This window comes from Nansenia antarctica (assembly GCF_963989245.1).
Source record: "Nansenia antarctica genome assembly, chromosome: 6".
NCBI lineage: Eukaryota > Metazoa > Chordata > Actinopteri > Argentiniformes > Microstomatidae > Nansenia > Nansenia antarctica.
In genome coordinates, this window is record NC_137676.1 from 33,826,506 (window position 1) to 33,842,579 (window position 16,074).

Below are 16,074 nucleotides of genomic sequence, written 5' to 3' on the forward strand. Positions count from 1 at the left end.
TTGCGGGGCGCCAATACAGCGGACTAGCCGGTACCTGCCGTGGACTCAGGTAGGCTACAGGGGCTTGTGGCTCACAGAATAGACGCAGCTACAGTGTTATGGGTAGATGATTAATCCAACTCCTTTCCCTTTGCCCATAGGACTGCTAGCTGCTGTTTTGCTCACATTCAAAGTTTAGATTAATGAAGATAAACCATATTGTTGTTGTGTAGTGGATAAGCCCACCTGACATGTTATTTATTCTTAGATAGTAACCAACTGGTCGTTTTTATATATTAGTCCTTTTATTGTTGTTATTTTTCTGTTCTTTGGTTTGAGTGGGGGGCGCCGGCGTGGAGAGGGTAGTCAGGGTTCCCGGGTTTAGTCTCCTTGCACTGCATGTTGTGTGTGCGTGTCGTGTTTGGTGTGATTAATCACTGGGGAACACTTAGCCCACAGTCTGCCGTGTCTGTGGTGTGTGTGTGTCCATGTCACAGATTCACTGGTGTACCTGTCCGTCGGGGTAGTAGTACCCCTCTCTACTGCCAGTCGTCCTACCCTCGTGTTTTGTTTGTTTTGTATGGTGTTTTAAATAGAGTAAATTGTTTTTAAATATAAATGTTAAATAAAGTATTTTTCTATTTACACCGTAACAATCTTCTCTGTGTGAACCTGGTTTCATGTCTCCCTCCCTCATACACGAACCTGAGTGCTTTACTTTAGTCCCGAGGACCTCACCTCGTGTAACAAAAAGGTGGCGTTGTCTTGCAGCAGGCACGTGCCGTGAGCTTTTAGATTGGGTAAGCATAACATATAGAAATACACATAATTACACATACACGCTATCAGTGAACGCAGTTTCAAGGAAATGCAATTTTGATGCCCTAGAACCCGCTAATAAACTGTAGGGTCACTGTTAGGGCTTTCACACCGGCAAAGAACCGTGCCGGTTCGCGTTCGCAAACCAAGTCTGGAACCGGCCGGCGCGTTCAGACCGAAGCTCAATTGGTTCGGAACCTGAAAAGTTGGTTCGCAGCGGGCACCAAAAAATAGTGGTTCTCAGGTGAACCAAAAACGCGAACCGTGACGTCGTCAGAGGGTGTGTCCTATTCTAGGCTGCAGAGACCAGCAAGGAGGAAGTAGACAAAATGTAATCTAATGTAAATCTAATCATTAGTGATCCAAAACAATATCAAAAGTGTCATTATTCTCTCTATCTTCCTCACATGCTCAGCAAACACACACACGCACACGCGCGCGGACATGCGCGAACGCGAATTTCGTAAGCCATTTCTATTCCAGTAACGGAGCAGCTGATTAGTTTTTTTGATTGATTGATTGATTGATTGAAAACTTTATTAGAAGATTTGCAGGAGTAGGTACATGAAAGTACATATTACATACAAGGTCAACTAACAGGATAAAAACCCAAGAAAGCCACTGGCTTATTTCAATTGGGGTCCTTGATTCTCAATTCATCGTTAAAGTAAAAGTACGCGTGTAGAAAGTGTCTTTTGTTTTGTTTCACAGAAAATGTTGTTTATTTCAGATACTGTAGTGGAAGATATTATCTTCATTTCCAGTGAAGTAGCTGCCATCTAGTTGTGAAATGTTTGTTTATCCCGCCCCTTCATCACCCAGCGTTGATAACGCGGATGGTTCAGGTTACACTGGTATGAACGCGGGCTCGTTCGCCAGACAGCACCCAGGTTCAGAGGTTTCCGAACGCGAACGCGAACCGGCACGGTTCTTTGCCTGTGTGAAAGCCCTATGTGTGATCAGATTACCAAAAACAAAAAAAACTGTTGCCAGTTTCGACTATATCAGGGGTGCTCATTGTTCAATCTTTTTTGAACCAAGATCTTTTCAAGTAGCCAACCTGCTGAAATCTACAAGTCCAGTTTCAACATCGCAAACGCACACACGCACAACACAGACAAACACCGTTTCCATCCTCCATAGTAAACTCACAACACACTTTCTTTTCACACTTTTGTCACACAGGCACTTGACTATGGAGGGTGTATCATGCCGTATTTAAATACAATACAAACATCGGAATGCAATACACACATCGGAATGGAATACACGTGTAACACCAAATACAATGCAAAAATACGGAATGTTTGTGCCAAAATAAAAGCAATGTGTATTACATTTGAGCGCAGCGTATTCCATTCTAGCATGTGTATTGTATTTGGTCACGAGTGTATTCCATTCTGCATGTGTATTACATTTGAGCGCTGTAGGTATTATGGCACTCGCAAATACAATGCAAATTAGTATCCGCCCATATGCAAATTAGTATCCGCCCATAGGTTCTGCCCTTTCCGGCCATAGGATTCGCGATGCCAACGATGACGACAGTTTCTGTAATAGCTTATTAATAAAGATTCGAAAAATTATGCTGACCATCGTATTATCTTAGTTTAATGTCATTTCAATGAATCATATAACTTTTATTTACAACAAGCACAACACAAAAATCGCTATTATGCACCGTCTTTGTCCGCGAATAACACCGGCTGTGGAGGTGGTACAAACGTTGCTAACTTCACCATCTGTCTACGGTCATTTTGAGCCCTTAACCACCGCGCTGACACCCCGAGAAGTTATGCTTTTAACCGTAAACTCGATGAACCGGGAGTTCACCCGGCCGCTGCTGCTCGCAGCACCGCTTGTCCAGTTGACAGCTGGGGCAGAGAATATTTCTACCCCGGAATTCCATTCAAATGCCTGCGTCAGTCAGCCTTTTCCGTAGAAATACATCGCTCCGTTATATATCTAACGTTACATGTTTTAAGGCTGATCTGTGCATGATAGTGCTGCATTATGTTGATCTATTTATATCGATCTATAAACGCGGAGATTGGAGCCCCAGACAGCGCTGCACTCGTATGTATCTATCAGCCTGTCTGTATAATGATGTCGTCGAATGCCGATGCTGTGGTACTGTGCTGAATGAACCATTCGCTGACTGTCTTAATAAATCAAGTACAGAGATTCCAACCCGTGTTGAACATTCTATTTCCTTATCAAATCGTGTATGCTGTCATTGCTGTGCACCATGAGATGACAACGCATTTAAGATCACAATCCTCAATAGATTGATTCCATCGTTTTACCGACAAGAAGATTCTACAATCTATCAGCCTTTCCGTAGAAATACATCGCTCCCTGTATAACGATATATATCTAACGTTACATGTTTTAATAGTAAGGGCATTTTACCAGATATTTGACCAATCTGCGAAGTAAATCGTTACCAATAAATTTCTTCACCAATGTGTTTCTAAAGGTGTGTAATAACATGTCCTAAAAGGTTGAACTCCTGTGGGAAACCTCATAAAAAACTGCTCAAAGTTGGGGTACCGATAACCGATTTTCGAAAATTCGAAAATGCTTAAATTGGACTTGAGTAACTTTTGAGGGGTCAAACTAGGCATTTTTCATGATTCTGAGTTGATTGCAAGCATTTATTTGTCACCAAGAGCACTTCCTGGTGCAACCCCCAAACCCCCCCCACCCCCATTGGTGGTTGGCATTCAAAGTGAGGAAGTTTGGAGGTAACAGGTAACATTAGACAACATTAGACAGCACCAGCAGAGAGGCACTATCATGGGCATGGACTCTTAGTCATAGGCCTCACTACATGTGGAACAATAGAACCAGGCTGCTTGAGCTACTCACACAGCCCAGCAGAGAGGCACTATCATGGGCATGGAAACAGAGTCATAGGCCTCACTACATGTGGAACAATAGAACCAGGCTGCTTCATTTACTCACACAGCCCAGCAGAGAGACACTATCATGGGCATGGAAACAGAGTCATAGGCCTCACTACATGTGGAACAATAGAACCAGGCTGCTTCAGCTACTCACTCAGCCCAGCAGAGAGACACTCTGCTGGGCAGTAACTTACCTGTTATGGAGGCCTAAAAAAAGGGAGATGAAAGTGAAGCTGAATAGCTTCACTCTCACCTCCCATTGTGGAAGAGATGTACCAACATGAGATGTACCAAGGACTACCAGAGGTGTTCAGCTAGACACACAGCCCAGAGACAACACACCTTCCATGGGTGCTGTGACTAGTCCTGTGGCCCTATGCTGGAGGTCACATGAGCTCCAGGGCCTAACTGCTACTCTGTCAGTCCGATTAGGAGTGCTCTCACTGGGCCTAGCTGTCTACCATTCACCCCTCATCTGGAGCTCTGACCTCCAGGGCCTAACTGCTACTCTGTCAGTCCGATTAGGAGTGCTCTCACTGGGCCTAGCTGTCTACCAGTCACCCCTCTTCTGGAGCTATGACCTCCAGGTACTATGTGATACACTGCCAGTCCGATTAGGAGAGCCCTCACTGGGCCTAGCTGTCTACCAGTCACCCCTCTTCTGGAGCTATGACCTCCATGATAGTGCCTCTCTGCTGGGCTGTGTGAGTAGCTCAAGCAGCCTGGTTCTATTGTTCCACATGTAGTGAGGCCTATGACTAAGAGTCCATGCCCATGATAGTGCCTCTCTGCTGGTGCTGTCTAATGTTGTCTAATGTTACCTGTTACCTCCAAACTTCCTCACTTTGAATGCCAACCACCAATGGGGGTGGGGGGGGTTTGGGGGTTGCACCAGGAAGTGCTCTTGGTGACAAATAAATGCTTGCAATCAACTCAGAATCATGAAAAATGCCTAGTTTGACCCCTCAAAAGTTACTCAAGTCCAATTTAAGCATTTTCGAATTTTCGAAAATCGGTTATCGGTACCCCAACTTTGAGCAGTTTTTTATGAGGTTTCCCACAGGAGTTCAACCTTTTAGGACATGTTATTACACACCTTTAGAAACACATTGGTGAAGAAATTTATTGGTAACGATTTACTTCGCAGATTGGTCAAATATCTGGTAAAATGCCCTTACTATTAAAACATGTAACGTTAGATATATATCGTTATACAGGGAGCGATGTATTTCTACGGAAAGGCTGATAGATTGTAGAATCTTCTTGTCGGTAAAACGATGGAATCAATCTATTGAGGATTGTGATCTTAAATGCGTTGTCATCTCATGGTGCACAGCAATGACAGCATACACGATTTGACAAGGAAATAGAATGTTCAACACGGGTTGGAATCTCTGTACTTGATTTATTAAGACAGTCAGCGAATGGTTCATTCAGCACAGTACCACAGCATCGGCATTCAACGACATCATTATACAGACAGGCTGATAGATACGAGTGCAGCGCTGTCTGGGGCTCCAATCTCCGCGTTTATAGATCGATATAAATAGATCAACATAATGCAGCACTATCATGCACAGATCAGCCTTAAAACATGTAACGTTAGATATATAACGGAGCGATGTATTTCTACGGAAAAGGCTGACTGACGCGGCATTTGAATGGAATTCCGGGGTAGAAATATTCTCTGCCCCAGCTGTCAACTGGACAAGCGGTGCTGCGAGCAGCAGCGGCCGGGTGAACTCCCGGTTCATCGAGTTTACGGTTAAAAGCATAACTTCTCGGGGTGTCAGCGCGGTGGTTAAGGGCTCAAAATGACCGTAGACAGATGGTGAAGTTAGCAACGTTTGTACCACCTCCACAGCCGGTGTTATTCGCGGACAAAGACGGTGCATAATAGCGATTTTTGTGTTGTGCTTGTTGTAAATAAAAGTTATATGATTCATTGAAATGACATTAAACTAAGATAATATGATGGTCAGCATAATTTTTCGAATCTTTATTAATAAGCTATTACAGAAACTGTCGTCATCGTTGGCATCGCGAATCCTATGGCCGGAAAGGGCAGAACCTATGGGCGGATACTAATTTGCATATGGGCGGATACTAATTTGCATTGTATTTGCGAGTGCCATAATACCTACAGCGCTCAAATGTAATACACATGCAGAATGGAATACACTCGTGACCAAATACAATACACATGCTAGAATGGAATACGCTGCGCTCAAATGTAATACACATTGCTTTTATTTTGGCACAAACATTCCGTATTTTTGCATTGTATTTGGTGTTACACATGTATTCCATTCCGATGTGTGTATTGCATTCCGATGTTTGTATTGTATTTAAATACGGCATGATACACCCTCCATACTTGACATCACATCACAAACCCTCCATCTCTATCTCTCTCAAACACTTTTGGTCCAGAACCACTGGCACGGACAGCGACATTAGGCCTATCTCAGCGATTGAATAAACGGCTCTCTCTCCAAGCACAACGGCACAGGCCTACATTCAAAGGTAAAAGCAGAGGAAGTCTTAAATAAGGAGCCATAACTATGGAGGACCAAGTCTGTAAAAATTTACAATAAATATATAGATACATAAATGAATGTATGAACAAATAAATGAATGAATACACACAGTATAACGAAATACATTTCTATATTTATTTATTCTTTTACGCATTCATTCTTTGTTTTCCACTTTCATTCTTTGTTTTCCACATTCTTTTCCACATTCATTCTTTCTTTTCCACATTCTTTTCCACATTCATTCTTTCTTTTCCACATTCTTTTCCACATTCATTCTTTCTTTTCCACATTATTTTCCACATTCTTTTCCACATTCATTCTTTCTTTTCCACATTCATGCTTTCATTATTTCTCAGATTATCAGATCTGTATGCAAATATAGGGGCGTGTCTTGCATGTTGTCCACGCCCCACGCATTTTCATTGGTTGATGCCCCACGCATTTTCATTGGTTGATACCGCGCGTGACGTGGTAAAAGCGACAAAGTCGAGATAGTCCTTGGGTCAAACCATTTTTCATTACCATCTGGGTGGGCAAATTCTAGATGTGATTTTTTTTATTCCTATACATCCCTGGATTATGTTTTGATATGATAGACCTTTTGATTTGGCAGCTTATTAGTGGTTATCACCTCTTAAATGTATGGACTGCTTTTCTTCAAAACCGGAGTTTTACCAGAAAAAGTCCCCTGCCATATCTTGCTCCCCTTCATATGATTCGCTCGTAGGTCGGGCTGTGGTTGTGATAGAGACGTGAGACCAGAGGGTTTTTTACGCACCTGAGTCTCACAGTAGATATCGACCCCTAGTCGATCAGACCTTCTTAGGCTGAGCTATGGTCACGTTTCCGCACCTACCCCCCTACCAGTGAATGCCAAAAAAATTTGTGGGTCTCTGAAATAGAGGAATACATCTAGTTTGACATTAAATTACCAACCTTATTCTAAACTAAAATATTGTCAGGGTGCAGTAATTGGGGCAGATCTCATTACAACTTAGAGGCACTACAAACAAGGAATCTTCTGTAAATTTAACGTAAATTAAGTTACATTAATATTACTACAATATAAAACCCTGTCTCAAGCCTGGGTACACAGCAGGCTACAGAGTGCTACAGAGTAAAAACAACACAAAACAAAAAACAGCGGATGACAGAGACTTTGAGAGCAGGTGAGACATGACCAGTTCGAAGGGAGAGGTTAACAGCTTGAGTAATGAATGGGCTGAGAATGGGGGTGTATGACTTGAGCAGAGCAGTGGGAGTGGTTTATGGTGGAAAAAACTAGCTAGCTAGTTATAATAATAATAATAATAATAATAATAATAACTTGAATTTATATAGCACCTTTCAGGGAACCCAAGGTCGCTTAGTTATCTAACTAGCTAGATATACATTACCACTAACTCTAAACTAGCTTGCTAGCTAAAGTTACCTGAGGTAACTTACCTCTAAATATTGATCTGACTGGGGCTAAGTTAATTTATTTTAGGGGGTAAACACACACTTTATTTGTTTTTTTGCTTTGAACAAATTACTTACCGACAAGGCATCTGCCTATGGTCCTAGCGGTCACCAGAAACTAGACTCACTCACTGTGGTATTCTGTAGTGAAGAAAGTAGTTAGGAAAAAGGAGACCGGGAGAAGCGCAGCTGCTGTTCACGTCGCACGTTTATTCAACTTCTCTCTTCACATCCGTCCCTCCATACATCACTTCCGTAACTGCATACATCACTAGCATACTAGCGCCCACTGGCGGTATAAACAGGACACAACATTTCCCCCTTTCTTAAAGGAATTACAGTACTCAAAGAATGCAATATTCTGTAGACTGGTGTCAGTACAATTGAAATAAAATGAAAACGAAGGAAATGAAAATGAATGAATCAGCAGAATGAATAACAACAATAAACAGTTTATGACAGTGAAACATGAAATGAACATTCACTTTTGTCATTGCCTTGTAGGACCTTTTTGTACTAAGTTAGAACCGTGTTCTTATCCTACCCTTTTAGTACGTTCTCTACGGCACAAAGTCTATCAGCCACCTAGGTGGGTTTCTGACTCTAAGGTTCCTTCTTGGACCTGGTTCATTAAACACCTTCTCTGACTCGGGCACCATGAACTCCTCTAGCTCAATCTCCTTTTCACCACTGGTGCCAGACAGAGCATCCTTGGGGAAGCGTGTAAGCTTGGATGCATTCCATTTTCGACCATCACTGAGCAGGTATGTATTCTGTCCTGCTTTACTAACTACTGTCAGCGGTTCTGTGAATCTTGATGATCCCTTTTTTACATGCTCCGGTCTGCGGACACTACGGTGTCATTCACTTGGAACATGGGCACTTTCGCTCCCCTCATTCTGTCTGTGTACTCCTTACTCTCCTGTTGCTTGCGTCTCACTGTCTCCTGCACTTTCTCATGTGACTTAATTTGGTGTGAGACAGGGAGGACATTTAGTTTTGTACGCATCTTTCTGTTCCTCAGCAACTCAAAGGGAGTAGCTCCTGTAGTAGCATGCGGCGTAGCGCGATAGTTCAGTAAGAACTCTGTTACTGCATGTTTCCATGGCTTGTGCATTCTCTCAGCCGTCTGAATACACTCTTTGAGAACTCGATTAAATCTCTCAATAGCCCCGTTGGCTCTTGGATAATAAACACTGGAACGCAGGTGCTTTATCTCTCTCTCTCCCAGAAAGCTTGCAAAAGCATGGGAAGTAAACTGACATCCGTTGTCAGAGACCAGGAAGGAAGGGTTACCTTCACGACTAAACACTGTAGTCAAGAAGCTAATAACCGCCTCTGTAGTTACAGTAGAGACAAACGCCACCTCTGGCCACTTACTGTAATAGTCTGTGAGTGTAATAGCATAACGGCAGTCCCATGTCGCACAGTCAAAGGGACCAACAATGTCAATGGCCACCTTCTCCCATGGTCCACCTGGCAGTTCCACTGGGGTAAGTGGTGCAGGCGCAGTTTTGGCAGTTTTGTCATTGTATTGACAGGGTACACATGAGCCTACTAATGTCTGGACACATCTGTCCATTTGCGGCCACCAATATAGCTCTCGTAGTCTCTGTTTAGTACGCACTATTCCCTGATGCGCTTCATGAGCTAAGTTTACAACTTTAGACCGTAGTGTAGTAGAAACAACCACACGGTCGGGGCCTCTCATGACAAGTAGTTCATCCACAGCCAGTTCATCTCTCACTCTAAAATATGGAGCAAGTTCCTTTGTCACATTCTTACTGCATTTTGGCCAACCTTTCTGTATCTGCTGTCTCAGTTGAGTCAGTTCAGGACAGGCCTCACAGGCAGCAGTGAACTCGGTCACAGATATGGCATGTGAGGAACCTGTGAACACAGTAGCCACCATGTCTGGCTCCTCCTCCACCTCTCCTGTCGAAGGCAGAGGGAGTCTGGACAAGCAGTCAGCAGTCACATTACGTTTCCCTGGATGGTAAGTGACATCATAAGTAAAGCATAGTAGACGTGCAGACCATCTCGCTATTCTCAGACCTGCGCGACCCGTACCCCTGGAAGTGAGTAGGGTTGTCAACGCTTGGTGGTCTGTGCGTAGGACAAAACGATGTCCCCACAGGTAGGTTCTCCACCTTTCCACCGCCCAAACGCATGCCAGCGCCTCACGCTCGACGGTAGAGTACTTTCTCTCTGCAGGAGAAAGTGTCCTGGACGCAAAAGCTATGGTTCTCTCTGTATTGTCTGGGTGAATCTGGCTCATTACAGCCCCCAATCCATAGTTAGAAGCATCGGTAGTGACATAAGTAGGTAACTCAGGATCATATAATGCTAAGGTAGGACTCTCAGTAATCAGTCTCTTAACCTCAGTAAAACTGGACTCTGCATCCGCTGTCCATTCAAACTTAGTGTCAGTAGATTCCCTGAGTGTAGCACGTAGCGGTTCCACCACAGTAGAGAAGTCAGGTATGAATTTACTGTACCACGATGCAAGTCCTAGGAAGGACCGCAGGGAGGATGTGTCGTGCGGGGCAGGCGCGTTCGCCACAGCACTGACCCCGTCTTGGTCAGGATGAAGACCATCTTTGGACACAGTGTGGCCCAGGAAGCGCAGAGCTTTCTGGTTGAACTTACACTTGTGCATGTTCAGTTTAAGTCCCACTTCATTTAGAGCATGTAGCACTCTCCGTAGGCTGACATCGTGATCCTGCTGTGTGACGCCGTAGCAAATCACATCATCCAGGTAGGCCTGTACGCCTGGCAGGCCTGTCAGTACAGTCGACATCATTTTCTGAAAAGCTGAAGGAGCAGAAGCGAGGCCAAATGGCACTCGGCAGAAACGAAAGAGACCCTCATGCGTGATAAACGCAGTTAAATCACGGCTATCTGGATGCAATGGCAACTGGTGATAAGCAGAGGCTAAGTCTATAGTAGAAAAGACTGTGGCTCCACGGAGCTCAGCGAACAGTTCATCCATGTGCGGTAAGGGATGACAGTCACTGATGATTGCCTTATTAGGTTCTCTGAGGTCAACACACAGGCGAGGCTTTCCTCCCCCCTTTCTCTGGGTCACAACTATAGGGGAAACCCATGGAGATGCGTCTATACGTTCTATAACGCCTTTTTCCTGTAGATCTGCGAGCTCATCGGTCACAGCCTGCCTCACTGAGAACGGAAGCCTCCTCAGTTTCTGCTGTACTGGCACAGCATCTGGTTTAACCTGTATTTTGTGCATAAAACCTTTTGCACACCCTAACTCCTGTACTAGAACCTCTGGTTCGGTCTGTGGAGTGGTACTCTGTACAGTAGGTGCTCGGAGCACAGTAGGAGAGCTAGCAGGGCTAACAGTAATAATTTTGTTACCCTCAATGCACATCTGCAATGCTACAAATAAATCTAGTCCCAGCAATGCATTTCCTGATTCAACCACTATCAATGAACCTGTAACTGAATGCCCATTATGAACAACTGTAGCATGCATGCAACCTTTAACAGGAATTTTCTCTCTGGAGTAAGTAAGCAGATTCACTGTAGGCTCAGCAAGGACACATGTATGGAAAAGTGTCTGGTAAGTACTCTCTGGAATAATAGAAACAGATGAGCCTGTATCCACTATCAGCTCAACATCATGGGAATGATAATTTGCATCAACTCGTACAGTACACAGAATTTTATCATTCACGACGGCCCCCTGCATGTAAAGCACAGTAACGTCATTCACCACTACCTCACGCACCTCTTTTTGAGCCGATCTACACACCTTGGAAAAATGTCCAACTTTTCCGCATGTATTGCAAGTCACCTTAACCGCCGGGCATGTAGGCTTGTTAGCTAAATGTCCTGTGGATCCGCATCGGAAGCAGGCGCGCTGATTCCCAGTTGTAGCTGGCTGGCTGTGGACCGTGGCAGGTGCAGTCGTCGTCGGAGCTTTCTTCTTGCCCTTGTCGAACCTCCTCCTCGTCGGCTGTTTCTCGATGGCTCTCACCGAAGCTGTAGCTCCAGAGAGAACGTTGGAGTTCCGTAGTCCAGCCTCGATTTGTAAGGCCATTGAAGTAGCTTTGTCCAGAGACAAGTCCGATTCAAGCAAAAGTCTGTCTCGTATGCGTGTATTAGCAACACGCTCAATCAGTTGATCACGAATCATTTGTTCCTCCATGACGCCAAATTCACAAGCTGCAGCTAGCTCGCGTAATGAAGCAAGGAACTGATTAACCGTCTCGTCAGGACCCTGAGCTCTCTGTCGAAATTTGTGACGTTCAGCAATCACATTCACCTTAGGAACAAAGTACTTTTTCAGTCCATCCACGGCAGAAGTGTAGGTAACACCCGTATCCTTTAGAGTGTAGAACAGTCTTTGTCCTTCGGTCCCAAGTGCATGGAGAAGAACCGCGCGCTTTCTTTCCTCAGGCCATTTTTCTCCGGTAGCATCAATAACGAGCATGTAATTTTCAAACATTCTCAACCAAGTAGGAAAAGAAATAGCAGGTTCGCCTGGCACAGGCATGAACGGTGTAGGTAAGGGTACGGAAATAGCCATCCTCGTCGCCAAAAATGTGGTATTCTGTAGTGAAGAAAGTAGTTAGGAAAAAGGAGACCAGGAGAAGCGCAGCTGCTGTTCACGTCGCACGTTTATTCAACTTCTCTCTTCACATCCGTCCCTCCATACATCACTTCCGTAACTGCATACATCACTAGCATACTAGCGCCCACTGGCGGTATAAACAGGACACAACACTCACTGAACATGTAACTACAGAGGTGTGAAACCTGGACATAAACAAAACCTTCCAAAAGGGTTTAGGCAAGGCACGTTTATTTGTATAGCACATGTCATACGACAAGGGCAATTCAAAGTGCATTATATGCACACATTATATAAAGACAATAGCCATACAGTAAGAGGAGTATAGTAAGATTTGTATGTATTGTATGTGTTATTATCCATATTCTAAAGGCTTGCTTAGATTCGTTTTTACTGATTAGATTGATATTCTGGAGTCTGGAAAAACGCCTATTTTAAATAGATAATGTATAATTTGAATATTTAAACATAACAATTCAGAAAACAATAAATGTACCCATCCATGGGTTTGATCTGCCTTGGCCTCAGTGTCCTGCATTCAGGTCCACAAAAAAAAGATGAAAGGTCAAACCCATGGATGGGTACATTTATTGTTTTCAGAATTTTTATGTTTAAATATACAAATTATACATTATCTACTTAAAATAGGCATTTTCCCAGACTTTTCCAGAATAGAAATCTAATCAGTAAAAACTAATCTAAAACTAATCTAAGCAAGCCTTTAGATTATGGATAATAACACATACAATACATACAAATCTTACTATACTCCTCTTACTGTAGGCTATTGCCAATGTTTTGAACGATATGTACTGTCTCTGCTTAGAAAACACATTGATCCACTGCTAGATGTTTTTCAATTTGCCTATAAACAGAACCGTAGCACAGAGGATGCTATTCTCTATATCACACATTCTGTATCCAAGCACCTTGAGAACAAAAAGGCCTATGCCCGAATTATGTTTGTTGATTTTAGTTCCGCCTTTAATACGGTACAACCCCACGTTCTCTTAGGAAAGCTCAAAGACATGGGTGTCAATAGTACTTTAATCAAATGGATCCATTCCTTCATGTTAGAAAGAGAACAGCAAGTGAAAGTCAATGGAACACTGTCAGTGACTAAACACTGCAGTACAGGTGTCCCCCAAGGTTGCGTTCTGTCCCCATATCTTTTCTCAGTATACACCAACGACTGTAAAAGTAACCACCCAAGCAACCTATTATAAAATATGCTGACGACACTGCAATTCTAAGTCTCCTTGCTAAAGATACAGACCCCTCGGTGCTCCATGATGAGATTAACATATTCATTAAATGGTGCGACAGCAACCATCTCATCTTAAACCTCACCAAAACTCAGGAGGTTGTGTTAGACCCAAGGCAGGTAACTGACCATGAGCCTGTGGTCGTCAAAGACCAAATAATCATCCAGGTGCCCTCTTATAAGTACTTAGGTATTCAATTAGACAACCATCTCTGCTGGAATACACACATAGACAGCATATGTAACAAACTACAGCAGAGGCTTTATCACCTGAGGCGACTCAGACTTAATGGGGTGAGAAAGCAGATCATGAGAAAAACATTTTTTATATCAGTCCATTTTTGAAAGTGTAATCAGATATGGAATAATTGTGTGGTTTGGCAACTTAACTGTACAACAAAAAAACAGACTAGTCAGCATTCACAAAACAGCCATGAAAATTGTAGGTAATAGAGACTATGTGATCCTAAATAAACTATATGAAAAAGCTGTCCTGGACAAGGCTAATAAGATCATCGCAGACCCCCAACATCCGCTCTCCACAGAATACAAAGTTCTCCCCCTAGGTAGAAGGTTTCGCATGCCAAGATGTAATAATAAGCTCTTAAAACTATCATTTGTCCCATTCTCCATTAAACTAATCAATTCGCTCAAGCAGAAACAATGATTAGGACATGACCACCAGCACCTGCACTTTATCTTAGACACCACTTGAAGGGCCATGTGCAATATTCGAAAACACCACTTGAAGGGTTATGTGCAATATATATATATATACAGGGTTCGAGTTATAAGCTGATCTCTGTGGGGGTCTCCAAAATAACAGTGCGAAATGTTCTCATGCACACGCGAATCATGCCCACACAGCGATGGGACTTACAAGTTTTAATTAGCTATAGGCAGTAGCGGATTAAGGTGGTCAGTGGCCCTAGGCTACTCCTTTGTGTGAGGACCCCCTGCCCCCATACACAAGCCTCCCCCCTCCCCAAAATATACAACTCACGAGCACCCTGCACACACACCACTCATAATGCTTTACCATAAAACACTTAAACACTTTAATAACACAATAACACAACAGTGTTAATAATGCAAAGAATTTAAAAAAAAGTTCAGTGCATTCAGTTCTGTCTCTATTGCTCTCCTCTCCCGTTGTCTCTCTGTTACTGTCCTGTTGTCCGTCTCTCTGTTGCTCCCCTCAGCTCTAAATGACAGAAATGAATTAGCTAATTAGTTGGCATGTAAACATATAGTTAGGGTTGGGTACAGTTTGGGTTTTATTCGATACCGGTGACAAATCGATACTTTAAAAACGGTACCGGTACCGAAACATCATCCTCATCCTCATCCTCCTCCTCAAATACCAACATATCCTGACGCTACAGCTGCAGGCTACTCATTTCACCACATCAACAGCCCCACATGAAACAACAGCTATAAAAGCGATAGTCACACATGTATCTCGGCCAATAATTGTGTTATTTTTGCTATACAGAAGGAGCGAAAAATACATGTACACTAGGTTAGTAAAAAGTAAAAGCCACCTTACCTTTACGGAGACAAGATAGACCTGTTTGGTCTGTTTTCAGTAGGCTGCGGTCGCGGTCCTGAAACCCATGATGCTGACGTCCGATGTCCTTTCTTTATCCAAGATTGGATGAACGGGAGAGGGTCAAAAAAATTGCCTTTTTTTGGGCGGCATGGTAGCTACTGTATGTATATACTCCTGTATAGCTAATGAATGAATGTTTGCTTCTCAATAATAGGCTAGGTGCACGATCTCACTACTTCCTGAAAGGCAACTGGTATATGAACATATCCTGTCTCACTCTATTGGTTTAATTGATTAATCAGCTGTGCACTGTGTGTTCCAACGGTTTACCGCACAGCTGATTAATCAACCTTTTGCTGTTGCACAATATTCTACTGCGCCCCATGGTGTCTTGGTGGTGAAGTGCAGGCAGTCAAAGGCCTACTGTCATTCACAGGAGATTAATGGTGCGCGTAGCTCTTTTGGAAAACGTGTTTATTTTACAATATTTATAATATAAATTAAATAATATTCATTACATTGACATTTTGATCAAATAATAGTTGTGGTAATGTATTATTAGCGACCCCCACAGATTTTTGATTTTACTGCCTTCATGGGAGCTCAGAGAGTCTCAGACCATCTCTATGGGAGCTCAGCTCCCATTGGCTCCCACATAACTCGAACCCTGTATATATATATATATATATATATATATATATATATATATATATATATATATATATATATATATATATATACCAAATGATGCCATGTCCAGGTGGAAACTGCAGCCAATGTCACTCAATGTTTGCTGCTGTCCTGTTGTTTACTTTGCCTGCTGTATGTTGTATGTATCGTCTCTGTAGCACTTGAAGCATGAAAGTATGCCCAAGACAAGTTTCCCCTCGGGGACATTAAAGTATAATCAATCAATCAATCAATATTTTGCTCCCCTTCGCGTGAGTCGCGCG